We start from the raw sequence: 20,264 nt of genomic DNA, 5'->3' as shown, positions 1-20,264 counted from the left end.
CATATTTCTGATTTGAGCTAATCTAATTAATTTGTTTTGGTCCTTTTTTTAAATTTGATCAAGACCATCTGAAAGCCCACTTTCCCAAGTCGCAGCTGCAACGTATAATTTTGTGTTTCTATAAAAGATACTCATTCAAAGCCCTATTTTGAAAGCTTCTCCCTTGTCTACAGACAATATCTAGATTTTCTGTGTCTAGATGAACGCTGTTCAATGGGCCACAAATGCGAGCCATTACACGTAATTTTTAGTTTTATAGTAGCTACATTTTAAAAGTAGACCAAAAGAGTGAAATCCATTTTATCAATTTCTATTTAACCCAATAAATGCATAATACTGTCATTTCAACAGGTAATCAATATGAAAAAATGAATAAGCTAGTTCACATATTTTGGTATTGAGTCTTTGAAACCCAGTATGTAATTTATACTTACAGTATATCTCAATTCCTATTAGCTACATTTCAAGTGAAAAAATGTACATATGGGGCTGTGGCTTCCATACTGGACAGCATAAAGTATTTAAAAAAGAAGAAACAGAAATAACAAATTAGCAATGACATTTTTTTAAGTCTCATAATTATCACCTGGGTAATAAACATTTGAGTTGCATTTATGTTTTATTTGGCTTTACATAAAAATTAACTCTCAAATCACAATAATTTATTCAAAATGTATTTGAATATTTACTGAGCACTACTGTGATCCAGGCACTAGTCTAAGAGCTGGAGAGAGATCAGTGAATAAAACAAAATTCCCTCTTGTCCTCATGGAGCTTATATATCTGTAAATGATGAATCTCCTAAATAAGAACTAAGATTCAGGGCTTATGTTATTAAAAACATCAGTTACCATTTTACAAAATACTTCTCAGTAACTTCTGATAAGGAATAGTCTAACTAAATGTGAGAATATGTAGCAAACGGTACAGATGCATATAATGGAGACATAGTAATTCAAGTTTCTATTCAGTGCCCTATTGGCTAGCATTTTCTGAGATGTGAACGAAAGGACGGTTCAGAAGATGCATGTGTTTTTTGGGGTGAGGAGGGGTCACAATGAGACCACTCAACTAACAGAATCATCAACATTAGAGGCACACTGTGAAACCAATTACAAACATTTTAGAGTTAGCAAGCACTCTGAAGACCTTCTAATCCAAATCCCTCCTCATTTAACTGATGAAAAAAATCCTTTTATAGACTGAGAGGAGTAAACTTCTTCTACAAAACATTTTAGTGACAGTTCCCAAAGATGAAAGAAATGAATGACTGAAATGGCAGCTTACTAGCGAGGACAAAATATTAAAGGCCTACATCAAGTCTGTTTTATTCAGAGAATCACTAAAACAATGCTGCCATCATCAAATAGAAGTGAATTTCCTTTCCAAAAATGTTTTTAAATTATACCATATATTACTTTTAGGAAACAAGCATGTATCAACACCAAATTGGAGCTATTGGTAAATTTTACTGGAAAATAGCCAAATGAAAAATGGGCAGATCCAAGCACAGAATCAATGATAAAAGCAATGGGTGCGCAAGAAACCAAGATGAAAGAAATGTCACCGAAAACATTAATATTTTGAAAAAATATATGTATATATAAAATTTGTTAATCATAACTCATTTAAAATTTTTACTTATTACATTTATTTTATATATAGTGATTTTCTGACCTTTCAAAACAACATAAACAATTATTTACTACACTCTTCTCAAAGTAGAATGGTATTTGTATAGCTGAGTTTTAATTTGGTAGTGACACAGAACCTTTTTGTGTTACAGGTATGGGCTAGAAACCTAGCAAGGAGATAGGCAAATATATACCATCTTTCGCATGCAAAGTATCCCCTATAGCTCAACCACTATACGTCCAATTGTGTAAGTAAAATGTCATCCAAGGGAAACTTTTTTGATAAACAGCCAACAAGTGGGCAACAGTGAAATCATAGAATATTGCCTATTGGAACCTGAAGACTATTTTGCTGTTTATGGTTTGAATTTGTTCAAAATCAAACAAATTTCAAATAGAAATTTGTTCTATTCAAATTTCTCTCTTCTACTTCCAAAGAGCGTAAGGTATAGAACACAGCTGTGGTAATGATTCTGGGGATGAGGGTGGAGCATGAGCCAGAATTTCCAAGGAAGCATCGTGCAGATGAAAAAACAGCACATCACAACCCTCATCATAACCCATAGAGACACCTCTCAATCATCAAGGCTACAAAACATATCAAGAGGGGCAAAGAATCCACACACTGGTAGGTGGACAGACCGAAGATAAAGGGTTCACACTGCTGAGCTTCCACTCAAAGTGAAAGTCCTTTCAGCTAGATCCTGAAGCCAGTTAACAGCAATCTCCTCCCCCTGCCCCACCCACAACCCAGCCCCCGACAGCCACTTGGGAACATCTAGCAGGGCCAATGCTTGCTGGTGAAGAAGACATCTATCCAACTGACAAGAACCTGGATAAAGAATCAGGAAGTGCCCCCCAAGTCACCAACACCAGCATATCAGTTCACCACAAAGTATTTTCCGTATTTGCTTCATGGGTCAAATGATGCCCTTCCTGAACCCCCTGGGTTGGCCAGCGGGGCCAAGACCACGTTTTCTTCCTGATCAAGACCACATTTTCTTCCTCATTAGTATGCTAGGACATTGCCAATACTCTATGACTGTGCTGTGTAATCCAGCAGCCACCAGCCACATGTTGCTATTTAAACTACTTAAACTAAATAAAACTTAAAATTCAGTTCCTCAGTCGTACAAGTCACATTCAAGTTCTCAAAAGCCACATGTGGGCCGGGCGCGGTGGCTCAAGCCTGTAATCCCAGCACTTTGGGAGGCCGAGACGGGCGGATCACGAGGTCAGGAGATCGAGAGACGATCCCGGCTAACACGGTGAAACCCCGTCTCTACTAAAAAATACAAAAAAAAAATAGCCGGGCGAGGTGGCGGGCGCCTGTAGTCCCAGCTACTTGGGAGGCTGAGGCAGGAGAATGGCGTAAACCCGGGAGGCGGAGCTTGCAGTGAGCTGAGATCCGGCCACTGCACTCCAGCATGGGTGACAGAGCAAGACTCCGTCTCAAAAAAAAAAAAAAAAAAAAAAAAAAAGCCACATGTGGTTGGTGGCTACCTACTTGATAGTGCCCATAATGAACATTTCCATCACTGCAGAAAATTCTATGGATAGCACTCCTATGTATTTCTTCTTAGAGGTAACATGTTTTAACAAAGACCGTATTAAATAGCAGCAATCCTCTTTCATAAAAAAATATTTTCTCCTCTTTCGGAGATTAGTATTCTTTTAAAGGTCCATATTTACCCTCTGGGATGAAATATATGGTATGTTTCCATATATCATATTTTATGTTAACTATACTTACAACCTATGTCTCCTTTCTGTATTATCTCCCAACATATATTCCTATTTCTTCATAAATAATTTTCAATCTGTTAGGAATAATTCTCAGCTATATAAAATTCAGAAAACGATTAAGAAAAAAAAAAAAAGAAGTATGTGAAGTCCTTCTAAGGTCTGTTTGTCCCCAAGCATCATATTAAAAATAAAACCATAGAAAGCAATAAGGATTGCACTGGTAACCTCCATTCATATTACTAGGTTATCTCCCATTTTGCTGGTATTAACAGAAGAGACACATTTTCAATAAGGAAAACCACTGACATCATATAGAGCAACGCTACGCCTTATGTTAGCATTCCCTATGACAGCAACATCATCCCCATCTACCTCTTCGACCTAGCCAAAAAATGGGAAATAAGCCTAGATCCTTCCTGTCATCATTCATTTAAAAAATATTCAAGGTTAACAGACACTGTGTATACAGTGTTGAACGAAACAGATGTGGCCCTGTCTTCATGCAGCTCGCAGTTTGAATAAATGCCCCAGTACATCCCACATATTCAGTGCATTTCCCAACCTGCTAATGCTCTCTCCCAGATATTTATGGGTCTACCTCCTCCTCCCTGTTTACACTAGCTCTGAAGTAATCAGGCCTTCATGGTTTAGTGAACCACAAAAAATTAGAAATCTAATCGGTTCTCCCAAGTCTGGTCTCAACGCTTTCACGCTACCAACTGAATGATCTTATAAAACACAGATTACATCATACCGCTCCCTGATTAAAATCCTTAAAGGACCTCCCATAGCTTTCAGGTTCCACTCCAAATGCTCCAGCATGCTTGAAGGTATTAATAATCAAATCCTTATTGACCCGTCCATTCTCAACTCCCTTAACTCCCTTCCCTCTGTCCCCTGAAGCACTCACAAACACCCCCATTAGGTATATCAAACTACTGAAAGTTTACCAACCATCCATCAGCTATCTCACACTTTCTTCGCCTTCACACCCATGGTCTCTTCTCTGGCCTCCTTATTCCCTCACTGTACAACCTGGCCTCTTTTTCATCTCAGTTCCTTTGTTAAAACCCATCTCTGGAAGCTTCCTGACCTCAACCCTCCCTCTTCAGGCTGATTCCAAAGCCCTCACTGACACTAGCACCACATCAACATGAGCAGAAGCTACAAAAGTGCCAAGCACTCTACTGTCCTTATGTGTTCAGCTCCCTCTCTTTCTGGAGACTGGACCCTGGCCATGTGAAGTGGAGTCCTGAAAGACAGGACCCCCAGCACCCCTGGGAGCTGGTAAGAGACACAGTCTCAGGCTCACCTCAGACCTCCTGCACCAGAATCTACCTTTTATTAACAAGGGCCCCAGGTGATTCCTGTGCATGTGAAAGTTTGGGAAGTCCTGCTCTCAGACTCTGAGCTCCTCCTATAGCACAGCACACACTGACCACTCGGTTAATATAATGGATCAACAACAAATGACACGTTACAAATAATATTACAAAGTAATACAAAGATATGTCACTTAAAGAAAGTAGTCTTGACATTTGCATCTGACAAATAAACAATACTGACTTCATTCAAAGAATTATGAACAGCCCTTAGTGAAAAATTTAATCTGTAACAGTTTACAAGGAGTGGGTATCTAAAGATGGTTAATTTTAAAGATATGCCCATCTGTTTGCCAATCATTTGTGCAAGTCAAAAAAATGCAGTTAACATTAATATCTAATGCTATGTTACATAACATACTATTTCACAGGTTTCTTGCAGAAATCTTTCAGTTATTTCTACATAACTTTGAAGAGTCTGGATATTCTGAGTAGCCTTTATGATATACAAAAAAAAAAAAAAAAAAGTTGTTCTTCTGTTCCTTCATGCAGTATTGACACTAATATGTTTCCTTTCAAGGCAACTAATGAAATAGCACTTGGCTAACAGCTTATACTAAGTGCATGCCCACAGCACTAGCTTTTTCCTAAGTGGTCAAAAAGAGTATATTACCCCATACATAAGTTATGCCACAAAAGCACAAGGATCATGGAAATTTATGTCCTTTAGAGAATGGCCTTTACACCCTGCAATTCAAAATTCAAATACCACTCTCTGAAGCTAACTCCTAAAAGCTAAGCCCACTGAGAAGGTGGCCAGCACCTTGACCCTAACGCGGAGACAGCTGACCTGCTGCCCCAGTGCAGACACCAAGAAAATATGTCCAGCAGGGTTTTCATTCCATGTACACAACATGGCCTAGCAACATATGGGCACACATTCTAATAGCACCTGAAGCACTCAACATTGTATGGCAAAACAGAAATGATGACAAACATGTATCCATATATACCATATCTAGGTGTAGATCAAATATGTAGCTATGTAAAACATGTGTATCTATCCCATATCTTTTTTTTTTTTTTTTTTTTAAGAGACAGGGTCTCACTCTGTCACTCAGGCTGGAGTGCAATGGCACAATCACAGCTCACTGCAGTCTCCAACTCCTGGGCTCAAGTGATCCTTCCACCACAGCTTCCCAAGTAGCTGGGACTATAGTTGTGTACCACCACACCCAGCTAAAATTTTTTTTTTTTCCCTGGGAAACAAAGTCTCATTATGTTGCCCAAACCAGTCTTGAACTCCTAGGCTCAAGCAATCCTCCTGCCTCGGCCTCTTCAAGTGCTGGGGTTACAGGTATGAGCCATCGCACCAGATCTCATATCTTTTGAATGTTATCCTAATTAATTGTAATATGATAAAGAAGAAAATCAAATGAAGAGCTAGGTCTAGAAATAAGTAAATGAAAATTTTTAAAGTAACTTATTTTGGACAGGAAAAAAATTAAATTTCAGAAATATATTTCAACCCACCTGGCAAGAATGCTTACAGTGCAGACTTATGGAAGAGTCGTGCACAGTTTACAAAATTTGCTGATTGCTAGTATGTATCTTGCTTAATATTATAAAATATCCTGAGTTTTGTAAAGCCCAGGGTGGTGTATAAAGGTTAATGACACCATGTTTATTAGCATGATTTTAAAAAATCACCATTAGGAAAGATTTTCCCACTTATTCTAGACTTATTTCAAGCTACTGACTTGACATACACACACAGAAGCCTACAAAAAGTGAGGGTGGAACAGAAGGAAGGGAAGGAAGGAGCTGCCCTGTGGCCATGCTCTGTCTGGGGACCCCCTGGCAATCACCAGCTCCTATAAGGCTGACACTGAACCTCTGGAGGAGGAGGCAGAGGTGAGGCAAGGGCAAGCATGCAGAGGGGCCGAGAAAGCAGCAAACAGCCAGCTGCTCTTGTAAGAAGCATGCACTTCGTGTACTTACTGCAGTTGTCACTGATTAACTAACTGATTTGGCAATTTCCTACATTCTTTTACATTTTAAAAAATTTCTGGAAAGCTGAAAAGGGATCTTTTTTCATATTCCAGTGGAGTTAGAAGTGTACTCAATCCTGCCTGGTTTGAAAGGAAAGGGATAGAAAGGGTGTAAACAATCTTTTCTGATATACACCACCAACATTCTTTTCCTTAAAGGGAAAAAAAAAACAAAACAAACCCTGCACAACATCAGAACTGAAAAGAATCTGTCTATTCTCTTTGCTAGAGCAGTGCACATGTGATAGGAAGGGAGCCTTATCCATCACGAATAAACCTGAGCACAGGACAGGCAAAGCATCACAGCATACCAATGGCAGGGTTCACACAAGGCGCTCCAGGGCTTTCAAAGACCCATGCCTGTTAAGGCAATGCAAAAAAGAAATAACAGGAATTATAAAAATTCAGATTTCTATCAGGGAAGCAAGCAATACAAACAGGAGTTCAAACTGTAAAGGAAGGTTGAGATCTTTGGAAGAGTATTAGAAAAAGTATTTTGGAAAACTGCACCCAATCTCAAAAAGGTAAATCTACAGGAAGAAAAAAAAAAAAAAAAATGAAGAAAACAAATGTAACTTATTCGGTGACTATGATACTAAATTTTGGTTTCAAATCAAGTTATATTTGACAAAGGAGATGGAATTAAGGCTGAAATACAGAGTTAACAGTTTCACATCTGATATTTCACAATCATTTCAATTTATAACAAATTTGGGAAACATTTTTTCTATGCAGTAGTCCCCCTTCATCCTGGGGATATGTACCAAGACCTCTAGTGGACACTCAAAACCATGCACAGTACCAAACCCCATTGCTGTCAGTTGGAACACGTTTCTATCCATGTCTTCCACCCACAAATTTAATGTATTTTCCATCTTAACTAAGCACCTATCAGGCACTGTGGCTGTAACTTTTGCAGTTTGTGGTACAACAGCAAAATTAGCACAAATTTGTTTTTCCTTCCCCACAATTTGACAGAAGACTCATTCTTACCACAAATAATACTTGCGATTTATTTATAAGGTGTATATCTCAATACACAAACTTTTTTCTTTCTTTACAAGCTTTCACCTTTCCATTTAAAAGAAGCATTTTCCTGTTTATCTATGGCATATCCAAATCTACTACTCTTGCACTCTGGAGCCATTCTGAAGTAAAACAAGGGTGACTGGAACACAAGCACATTGACACTGCCACGGTTGACCTGATAACCACCATAAGATGGCTACAAAATGACTGATGGGCAGGTAGCATCTATAGCGTGGGTATGCTGGACAGAGGAATAATTTATGTCCTGGATGGGACAATGCAGGTCAGTGAAAGACCTCATCATGCTACTTCAGAGGGGCACACAATTAAAAACTTAGGAGTTGTTTATTTCTGGAATTTTCCATTTTTCTTTCTTTTTGAGACAGAGTCTCACTCTGTCGCCCAGGCTGGAGTACAGTGGCACCATCTCAGCTCACTGCAAGCTCCGCCTCCCAGGTTCACGCCATTCTCCTGCCTCAGCCTCCCGAGTAGCTGGGATTACAGGCGCCCACCACCATGCCCGGCTAATTTTTTGTATTTTTAATAAAGACAGGGTTTCACCATGTTAGCCAGGATGGTCTCGATCTCCTGACCTCGTGATCCACCCGCCTTGGCCTCCCAAAGTACTGGGATTACAGGCATGAGCCACCACGCCCAGCCTCCATTTAATATTTCTATACCAAAGTTGATCGCAGGTAACTGAAACCGCTGAAACTGAAACCATGGAAAGCTGAAACTGAGGCGGGGCAGGGGGTCTACTGTACCTACATTTATCATAAATGCAAGTAGGTTCTACAACGCCACCATAATCAAAACTATAAATATCATACAGCGAAACATGCCATCTTTTGGCCAAATTAAATGTCTTCATTCATATTAGCCTATGATAAAAGACAAAGTTTTATCCACAAACTCTGTATATTTAACTTAACATCTTCCTACATCTTCAACAAAGGTTCAACCCCAAACTGGCCTCTCTCCTTATTCCCCAGCAGTCATCTGGGTTTCCTTCCTCCAGACAGTCGTGTACTGGCGGAAAACTAACTTCAAGAAACATCTTTTTAATATTATCAGTAATTAACTCATAAGTTACATCTATGTTTTTTAAAACTATAATACAAAACATTTTGTAACAAATTCTTTTATTACTTTTTTTGCACCACCATGCTATTCTACATCATTGAGCACTGACAGTAATGACATGCTTCTGGCTCACATATTTTCCCTAAAAATCATTTGACTAACCAATTCTAAGTAGTTTATACATATGAGTGTACAAGACTCTTGATACTAGGACAGCATTCTAACTTGTAGGTAAACTTCAGATTTCAGATTGAAAAAAGATCACACTTAAGTAGTCATAAATTTCTACATTGTGTCCATTTTGATCACAGATCAATATTTAAGTACACATCAAGTTAGCAAAGAGAATGTAATATAAGAAAAAGTGCAGTGAGAAGACAAGCTATTACCAGACATGACATTTGTTTTGCATAATGAGAATGATGAAAATAATTTAAGTCTACCTATGAAGCTTTGAATTTTGTACTTGGTTTAATCAAAGATTACAAAAAGAAGCAGGCACCTACTCAGTTTTAAAATACAGTGTTTACTAAGGCCTAAGACTGCTGCACCCACTCATCTATATGATCTTAATGAGTTTAACTACCATAAATCAGTTGATAATAAAATTATGATCCAGATAAGGAAATCTAAATAATTAGGTATCATCAGGGATAATACTTGCATCATACTATACCTACCCACATTTTCAAGTTTCCTCCCCCATACCTGCTGCATCTCCAAACATACCAAATTCCCTACTTTATGCCCATTTCTCAGAAATCATTTGAAATGTCACTATCCCATTAAATAAATCTGAAGAATATAAATAAATGTTTGGCAAAAAAAAAAAAATGTTCTGACAGACCACATATCTAAATTTTCTACTTCAAAAGCACACTCACAAGCACTCTGTGCTTTGGTTGGGCACCTGTCTGGAGCTCTCCATGTTCAAATGCCAAATTTCCTCAGCCCCAAAATCCTGCCATCCTAAGACAGTGAGATAACTTATGGCAAAAGTTCTTAAATACCACTTTGTACTCAAAACTGCTTAGATCATCATATCCAAATAACTTTTACTAGCTACATACAAACTGGTTATTTAGTAACGTTTAACCTTTCAGAATCATGTATAACACTTGTAGAATAAATCTAATTTTTCTGTTATTGACACTGGGGTCTACTTGAGGGTGGTGGGTGGGAGGAGGGAGAGGAACAGAAAAGATAACTCTTGGGTACTGGGCTTAATTCCTGGGTAATGAAATAATCTGTACAAAAAAACCCTGTAAGTTTATCTATGTAACAACCTTCACATGTACCCCCAAACTTAAAAGTTAAAATAAATAAACCTTGTTATCTTAATTTTGAAAGAATTCTTTTTCATTTTTTCATATTTTTCTTTGAAAAAATGATATCTTGTTTAAAGGTCAACCTGTAAATATAGACTATATTTCAATATTTCTTTCATCATAAAACATTTCAATGTCCCCATTATATCTCTATAAATGTGCACAGTGTCCCCAGGTAGGCAGGCACATCAAGACCTTGCTCGTTGCAGTGGGCCGAGATAGTGCCATTGCTCTCCAGCCTGGGCGACAGAGCGAGACTCTGTCTCAAAAAAAAGAAAGACCTTGCCTTTTATATCTCTCACTTGTACCCCCAATGCCAGACACAGTGCCTTAAAATAGCTGTGGAATTAGCCATTACCTAACATCTCAGTATATCACTAACACTCCTTCCTCCTGCCACAAAAACATGGAAGAGTCAATGACTATACGGGTTTCTTAAGACTTTATTCACATAAGTGAGGGTGGGTTTTGGATTGGGGTGGGGAATTAAAGTATCTTTCATCTCTCCGCTAATACTATACCATTCAAAAGAACTGCACACTGATGATACCTTTCCAGCTTTACAATTCCTTGTTTGTGTAGAGACCTGTTCCAGCTTTCATAGTAGAACCTCCAAGGTAACATGGTCTGGCAAATTTCCCATCAACAAGGTCAAAGAATCCACAGTTTTTAAGCTATGCTTTTTTAGAGAGTTGCGCATTTTACTTAACTGTGGAGCACAGACTGGAAGAGAAAGGTATGAGACTGGAGCCAGGAAGACAAATTCAAGGGCTCATACAGGAGTTCGGTAAAAGACGATGGTGCTACAAAGAAGGAGACAGATATACTCAAGAGAGAGACTTGTTTCTGGATGAAGGAGAGTCTGGGATGATAACGAGGACTGTGACTTGAGTAACTGAGCAGATGGTAAAAACCATTCACTGAAATGTGGGGAACAGGAGAGAAGCAGGATTTATTTATTTGGTATGGAAGAGAGGTATAGAAAAAAATTCACACAGAGCTCTCCAGGAGACAGTACAATATGAAAGTGGAGAGCTCAAGAGAGAATGCTGAGCTGAGATATGGCCATTTAAGTCACTGACAAACAAAAGGAAGACAAAGTTGCAGCAGATGAGGTCAACCCAAAAGCATATTTAGAATGACAAGAGAAAAGAGCAAGGACAGAATCCTGAAGAATATCAACACTCAGAGGGCAGGCAGAGGAATCAGCCAACAAGGTAGGGGCAAACACCAAGAGAAAGCTTTAAGAAGGAAGTGACCAACTAGTTCAAATGCTACAGAGAAAGAAGCAAGGAAAGACAAGTGTCCATCAGATTCAACAAGTTGGATATTAACTCTGTTAAAAGTAGTTACTATGGGCTAGGCACAGTGGCTCATGCCTGTAATCCCAGCACTTTGGGAGGCCTAGGCGGGGGGATCACTTGAGGTCAGGAGTTCAAGACCAGCCTGGCCAACATGGGGAAACCTCATCTCTACTAAAAATACAAAAATTAGCCGGGCAGGGGTGGCACACGCCTGTTATCCCAGCTACTCGGGAGGCTGAGGTGGGAGGATCCCTTGAGCCTGGGAGGTCGAGGCTGCAATGGGCCATGATCGAGCCACTGCACTACAGCCTGGGCAACAAGCAAGACCCTGTCTCAAAATAAATAAATAAATAATAAAATAAAATGGGGATAATAATAGTATTTATTTCAGAATTATTAGGAGCATTAAGTACATTAGTATTTGTAAAGCACTTAGAACAATGTCTGCCACTTAGCACTATGTAAGCATTTGCTACATAAAATATACAATTAAACACTAACAGAAGTAGGCACGGAGGGAGAGAGGAGTAAGAAGGGGCAAAGACACAAAGCGGGAAATTAAGGAAACGTCTCCGAAGAGATGAGATGGGAGAGGCAGAACCCCCTGGGACACACAGGAAGGTGGGTGCAGATGGCAGAAGGAAATCAGCAGTGGACGTGCTTCCACTCTGATGGCTACAATTGGCTCAATGAGTTACGCAGGGTGTAGTGGTCATGAGGTGCTTATGTTAAAGAAAGAATCAACAGAACACTCTGGGCCCAATGAAGGTCTGAGACTGACTCTGAACTATAACTGAACCTGCACTACAAATAAATTCCTTTTCTCATTTGTAAAATACATATGATACCACCTACCTTTAATTCATCAGGCCAAATTAGATTGTGTGATGTAATGCACTTAACGCGATACTTGGTAGATAATTAGCACTCAGTGCAGATGATCACACATTTCGTGTTTTAACCTGAAAAATTTAAATACACAAAATATTAAATTAGGCCATGTGGCCTTGATCTAGTTACTTAACCTCTCTGATTCTTGATGTATCTCTAGAATGGGGAAGTGGAAAGGAGGCTGAAGAGAATGGCAAAAGTCCCTTCACTCTCAGATACTAACTTTACTAGCTTCACAATTGGAAATATGCTAAGTATAGCTGTCCTCTTCTGAAATCCACACTTCTGGTGAAAGAAAAATATTTCAAATTTCAAGAAGCACAGATAATGGATAAAACATAATTATATAAATAAATCAAACACATGTTACGTAAATGATTCAGTGAAGCTTCAGTTTTAAATGCAAAATTACATTTTATGGGATATTTACCAGGAAACTATTAGAAATCAGAAAGTAACTGCTCCTCCCTGCAGGTAAATTAGAACCTGGTTTTGGTAGTAAACTTGTATACTTCTGATGCCAACTGTTATAAACCATCACTTCTCAGAACACATTCGCTTGTTCTCATTGGAGGAAATCCCCCTGCTCCCCACCTAAAGGAAGGGAAGTTGGCACTGGAACGCCTGCCAGCACCACCTCCAGGAAAATGGCTCAGGTACCTCTCAGACCCAGTCCCATAAGCCTGGAGTGTTGGTCCTAAAACAAGTAAGTCAGCTGAAGCAATTTTCTCAGAAGAGTGAAACCTCTCACTACCCTTTACTCCTAAACAGGTCTGGCAGCACACAATCTCTCCCTAATCACCAACAATATAAGCTCTCTGCCACACAACTGTAACCCTTCCATCAAAATAACAATTCAAGGGTTCAGAATGTAACTGCAAGGGCATCCTATAATGCAGACGCTTAACATATTCTTTCCATTTCCCAATTATTTGCTGAAAAAATCTGAGTGAGAAGCAACCTCCATAATTTCCTTTTCCAATAATAAAATAGCTTAATGTCAACTGTCATCCCCAGGGATGCTGTGAGGATGACTTAACTACTTCGAATCCCTAACAAAAAATATGCTTAGCAATATAAAAAATATATACAAATTCAACTCTCTGCTAGATCTGTCTTGATGGTACACTTTGGGATACTACTCAGAATTCTTAAGTATGCAGATAGTAGAGAGATCTCATTAAGAAACCATAAGAAATTTCATCTTCTTCCTTGATCTTGACTTCCACAATTTTTAAAAACCTTCAGGAGAGATAACCAAACATTCCTTTAAGACATCTTCATCCCTAACAACCTGCCATCAGTATATTTCCCCACATCTGGAATCTGGAATTTAAGAACTCAAGCTGCTGGTTGGGAGCCCTGTGGCTCTGAGGCCCTGGGCCATGGGCTCCTGCCCCTCTTTATCCCCAGGACTTATTGCTGTGACTAGGATAAAGCAGGTACATGAATGCACTTGTTGAAGGAGTAAAAGATAATAGTTCTTTTAAACAAATAATCCACCAAAATTTGAATTTCTGTTCTTAATATGGAAAGGCAAATTGGAAACACTTGAATGCCAGATTTGCACATTCTGTCCTTGCTTGTCCCAAAGCTTATCTGCCCTCAATTTCACATATCTAATAGCCCTGGGCCATCTATTTCAACACAGGCCTATGACTTAACATAAGCATTTTCTCTTCTTTAGTTTTTATTGACCTTTATCAAAAATTAAGTTTATAAATGTTAAAGTTTATAAAATCACCACTTCTCAAAGATTAATGATGTCCAATTGTGACATTTCTCCAACACTTTAGAACAGCTTAAAACAGTCATAGAGAAAAATGAAAAAAAAAAAGGAATATAATGGCTGGGAAGGGATGCAGGAAAAAAGGAGAAATTTGGAGGGAACCAGTTGTAAAAAGCCAGCTAGATCTGGCTCAAACACTCTCTTTACCTCAGGCAAATTAAAGTAGCTCTTGAGAAACTTCAGCTTCCTCATCTATGAAAATTTGCATTCCATCACCTCCACCACCTCCCTCACAAGGCTACTTGGAAGCGATTCATTTAACTGTCACAAGTGGCTATTAACAAAATGCCTTGCATATGGCAGTAGGCAAATGTCAGTTGTTCTCCCTGCCATCCTGCACCAACCTTAATCTAGTCACCCAACTTTCCTTGCTCCCAGTTTAACCCCAAACATACAGGGTATCTCTGTAGGAGCTGATAATCTACAATACTCAAATGCTGTTACCCAAGTTCTTGTGCTGTAATAAGAATTAAACACTGCCTTTAAAAAATCACAACCACAGGAAGTCTGCTGTCTTCCTAGGCCAGAAACAGGCTGGACAAAAGGGACAGGAAGGCTGTGAAGCAAACCCCCTGAAGAACCACCTTCCCAGATTATGAAGGGAATCCTCCTATCATGCCTCTAGAATCTCTGAATCATTGAACATGAGGGCTAAAAGACTTGAGACCTAAGCCAACTACTTAACCTCACAGAGAAATAGTAAGAAGGCAAATGCTTTGTTCAAGGCCACCCAGCCAGTCAGTGGCAGAGCAGAGGTGAGAACCCAGGCCTGCCTCTGAGAATTATGCTTGCATGGTGCTGGGTCCCGTGTGATAAATATCCTAAATTGTTAAAAAATGTGTCCACAATTTCTCCACTATGCAACAGGGTCTTCACAGACTAGACAACTATATTCAGATATAATTGGGAAAAACTTAACAAGCATTTGAGGCCTTACAACTTTAAAACAATACATCCAAATACAATCTATGGAGGAAGCTTAAAGTCACAACTTGAAGCAATTCCAAACAAGGTGGCATTCTAAAAACGTTCTAACTGTTGGCATTATCACTGAATGTGATGTCCCGTCTCCAAGGTCACTATGTTGAAGGAAACAACATTCATTTACATAATTTCTGGCATATTAAGTCAACTATGTTAGGTTTTTTGCTTTTAACCAGCAGAGTACTTGCTTCCCCCAAATGGCTCTGAGTAGCCTGTCTATACACAGAGATGTGCTCTCTATGCCATCATTCCTACATTCCTTCTAGATGGTGGTCAAATGTCCGTAGCCATTCCATTTGAGGGAGAGGAGAAGTAGATTGTGTAACTGAGGTGCAGGCTTTTTTCAAAGACCACCAGTTTTACCTAGGGGAGAAAAAAACAACTGAAAAACTACGGTTATACAGACTTGAGTATTTGGCAAACATTTCAAAAATGAACAAAATAAGCCTGTTACTTCCAAGAAAACAATTGACAGTTTTGTTGCCAATGATAAAATAAAATGAGTATTCGAATAAAATGGGAATTTTGGAAAACCTGTATCTACCACCAACAATTTGACAGTTTTCTGATACTTAAAAGGCTTTCTGATTAGATAGGTGGTAATACAAACGCAATTTTTAAAAAATGATAAAATATGCCAGCATTTGAAAGATTTATGTAATTCATTAAACCAATAATTTCCAAATTACCAATGAACAATGTTATAAAACCACAGATGGTGAAAAGATCCATTCAAAGTGCAAGACAGACCAACAGATTTTAATGAACTCAAGCACAGAAATTTCACTCATACACTTTCAGATTCCACATTGAAACTACCTTTAAGCAGCTACCCCTTGTAGAGTTTTGATGTAGTGTCTAATTATCTAAGAAGGCTAAAAATTCCTCCCTTTTTAATTACATGTCCACATGAGACCAGATTTTCTTCATGTTCTTCAACCGAAATAACATATTATAAAAGACTGAATGTAGAAGCAGCTATGAGAATCTAGCTGTTTTCTCAAACCAGGCATTAAAGAGATTTATAAAAATAGGAAAGAATGTCACTCATTCTCAATAAACTTTTGTTTCAAAAAACAAAAGTTACACTATTTATATTAACTTGCACTGGATTTATGTTGATTTTAAATAAACTAAATATTTTTACACTTCTCAGATTTAATTTCAAATGCAGTAATTATCCATAGATCTAACCAACATAAACCAAAGCTCTTTGGGGTTCTCATGTGAAAACCATAGCTCTAAATGATTAGCAATCTTATTATGGGTTGATAACACTGTCGAAAATACAATATGCCAGTAATTATATATTTAAAACTTATACAACACAAAACATTTTAAGCACGGCAAAACAAATCCAAAAAAGACCTTTCAACTACAATACCCTGGACATGAAAAGCATGACCACAATCGTACCCATGGAGTAGAACTAGAAACTCAGTAATTTCCACTGTCTCAATCACCAAAAAAGCCACAGGCATCCTTGACAAGGCAGGGCCAGAATAAGGAGCCACAGATACTGTAATAAAGGGTTCTCAGCTAAACTGCCTGGCTTTCAAGAGAAGTTGCTGTGGGGATTGCAGAGAAGAGAAGTGGGTAAAGACCAATGTCCAAGCAGTCAGCAAATCAGATGACCAGGCCGTATCTGGTGAAGAAAAGGAAGGAAATACCTTACTTTTGCTTTGTAATTTACTATTAGAATACTTCAGCATTTCATTTGTTCTTCTCTTTTTGCAAAAAGAATGCAACATCCCTGACCCCAGTCCTATTCTGTATGAAACTACTCTGTATGAAAAGCAGGAGGACCTAAAAACTTTCATTTATGCATCTGACTTCAATAATCCCATGAAATAAGTAGAATAAATACTATCACCCTTTTACAGAAAATGAAACTGAGGCTCTGAGTTTAAATAACTTCCTAGTTGGGTGGGAGAGCCACTATCCCTACCCCATCTCCCAGCGTTTGCCTGAAGCCTCTCCGACACACCACCTAAACCAGTGTTCTCCAAACATGGACCAGAATCGGCAGCATCAGCACTGCTGGGGAACTGGTTAGAAATGTGACTCCTCATGTCAATCCTAAATCTGAAATTCTTGGAGTAAGCCCTGGCAGTCTGCTTTACCAAGCATTTTGATGCACAAACCACTGGCCTAGAAACAATAATGCCTGAGGCAGGCACCCAACCACCAGGACTGTGGTTCTCCAACAATCTGTCTGCCAGAGCTCCATAACAAACTCCATAGCCTGGGTGGTTTAAACAGAAATTTATTTCTCACAGTTCTGGAGACTGAAGTCCAAGACGAAGGTACTGGCAAGGCAGGATTCATTCTGAGGCCTCTTCTCTTGGCTTAGAGGCAGCCACCATCTCACTGTGTGCGCACTTGGCCTCTTTTTTGTCAACTGGGAGAGCCAGCTCTCTCTTCTCCTCTTTGTATAAGGCCACCAGTCCCATCAGATCATGATCCTACCTTATGACCACCTTATGACCTCATGTAATCTTAATTACTTCCCTAAAGGCCCTATCTCCAAATACAATTGCCTTGGGGATTAGGGGTTTCAACATATGAGTTTGGGTGGGAGAGAGTGACACAATTCAATCCATAAGACCAACCAGAAGGAAAATGCCCAGGCTCCAAGCCAAAGCTGATGGGACCTCACTTCACAGGCCTCAACATGGAGTGACAAAGAGAAAAGGGTCCACTTGGAAAAGCAGCAGCTGCCAAGAGAATCCCAGCACTGATGAAGATCCAGGTTGCTGAGCAGGGCTCTCAGGGACTCCCACAGAAAAAGGAGGAGGGAAAGTAATTTCCCACACAGGTGCTGCTGCTGACGATGGCAAGCATTTCCTGGACATTTACTCACATGCCAGGCCCTGTGCTAAGGCTTCAGATGCACTCGTTCGTTTAATCCTTATTACCCCCATTAGAGGAATGGAAACTGAAACGCTCAAAGGTTAAGTAGCCTGCCAAGGGGCCACTGCTGGCGAGCAGCAGCAATGGGAATAATCCCTGAGACTGCTTTCAGAGACAGCCGTCTTAGCCTCTACTCTCTCTCTACCAGAATGGAGAAGGGCGCACAGGCTCGAGGCGATGATATTCAGTCACGGAAGGCGATCACAGAAGCTGGAGGCTCAAGAGCACAATGGTGCAGAGGACAGGCTTTAAGGAAACACAGAGGGTCAAAAACACACATGGAATGATACTTGACTTCACTGGTAATAAAAGAAAGGCACCTATCAAATTGGCAAAAGACACTAAGGTCCACAGTTGGTGAGTGCAAAGAAAAAAACAAAAAGGGTAACTCGTACACCAATGAAAGGAGTGTGAACTGATATGGCCTTTCTGGGGTCAATCCAGGAACATGTACCATATTTAAAATGAACATGGTCTGTGACCCTGTAATACCCCTTTCTAGGAATTTATCTCAATATGCAAAGAGAGGTATATAAAAGGCTAATGATCTTTACAGCCGTGCCATTTTCAATAGTGAAACACTGAAATGAACCAACTGGCCATTGAAAGAGGACAGATAAGTGAAATTATATGGAACAGGACATAGTCATTTGACCTAGCTGAAAAAAATCAGAGCTCTGTGTGTTAGTATGAAAAGATCAGCCACAGTATTTTGGGAAAAAAGGAGCTGCATATCTATAATATGCTCACACTCTGCAACCTTTCTCCCATTAAAAACCTAAAAGATTAATTAAGGTATCTGAATTTATCAGGAGTGGGGGCTTTCACTTTCTACTTCATGAATGTTTTATGGCTTGAATATTTTAGAATAAGCATACTTACAATCAGCCAGATGTTAGAAAAATAATTAATTATAATTTTTTTGCCTTTGTCAAACAGATCTGGTGTCCATCCAAGTTCTGCTAGCTGATAACCCTCATAAGGCCTCAGTTTCCTTTCAGGTTAGCGGGAAGACCTGTGGGGATGAGAAGTTGGTCGCCCGATTTTATCTCACAATGGACTCTCTGCTCTTTCACAGGACTCACTGGAGCTGGGCTTCACAGACTGCCGTTTGAGGAGGGTCCCCCAGTGCTGGAGCTCCCTGAGGGCAGCTGCAGAATGTGTCTTGTACACCTTTATTACCCCAGGGCTTTATTTATTACCCAGGGCTCCCAGAGTGCGCAGTACAAAGGTTTGATCCACTAATAATTCATGGAGAAGACAGACTAGCTCCTAACATATTTAATCAACACTAATAATGTAAGAATGTGTCAGTCTGGGACTGATGTCCATTTCAAGAAAATTCTGAAAAAAAAAAGTTTATAAATCTTTGATCCCCCTCACATGTTCCAAACATTTTAAAGACATAAAATCAATGAATCTACCTAAATCTAACAATTGTGGAACTTCAAAATGAAAGGTGTCCAAATTTTCCATATTCCTGCTCTGGAACTTTACAAAATATTTTCAGCCTACTCATCTGAAATCATAATTTAGACTTACTTGAATCAAAAAAGGAAGTCTGCCAATCTCCAAAGCTTCCTACACTGTGGGTGACAAAAATCCTTTCCCATATCCAAATAGTGTCATGCATCACTCCAGTGTTAGTTTAGAATGCAAGAGGCTACCTGTAAACATAGTCATGTGTCACCTAATGATGAGGATATTGTCTGAGAAATGTGTCGCTAAGTGATTTTGTCTTTGTGCGAACATCACAGAGTGCACTTACACAAACCTAGATGGTACAGCCTCCTACACACCTAGGCAATATGATACAGCCTACTGCTCCTAGGCTGCAAACCTGTGCAACATGTTGCAGAATACTGTAGGCAACTGCAACACAGTGGTATCTAAACATAGAAAAGGTACAGCAAAAATACAATATAAAAGATTAAAAGCAATACACTTGTATAGGGCACTTACCATGAATGAAGTTTGTAAACTAGAAGTTGCCCTGGGAGAGTCAGTGAGTGAGTGAGTGGTGGGTGAGTGAATATGAAGGCCTAGGACGTTACTGCACACTGCTGTAGACTTTATAAACATTGTATACCTAGACTATAATGAATTTATGAAAATTCTTTCTTCAATAAATTTATCTGGTTACTGTAACTTTATTCTATAGACTTTCTTTAACCTTTTGACTCTTTTACA

The 20,264-nt window shown here is 39.3% G+C and overlaps 1 protein-coding gene across 12 annotated transcripts in view; it reads right to left on the bottom strand.

The window, feature by feature from the left end:
* CHD7 (chromodomain helicase DNA binding protein 7) overlaps window positions 1-20,264 on the bottom strand; it is a 188,502-nt gene that overhangs the window by 128,533 nt on the left and 39,705 nt on the right. The window contains exon 2 of one of the 12 annotated variants that reach the window (XM_045398308.3): window positions 12,353-12,459. The exons of the other annotated variants lie outside the window; for them this stretch is intronic. The gene's annotated coding sequence lies outside the window, so the exon portion shown is untranslated. The remainder of the gene's footprint in view (window positions 1-12,352; window positions 12,460-20,264) is intronic. 12 annotated transcript variants of the gene reach the window in all.

Source organism: Macaca fascicularis, chromosome 8, assembly GCF_037993035.2.
Source record: "Macaca fascicularis isolate 582-1 chromosome 8, T2T-MFA8v1.1".
Taxonomy (NCBI): domain Eukaryota; kingdom Metazoa; phylum Chordata; class Mammalia; order Primates; family Cercopithecidae; genus Macaca; species Macaca fascicularis.
Note: the sequence above shows the minus strand (reverse complement) of the source record. Positions and strands in the feature narration are given on the sequence as shown.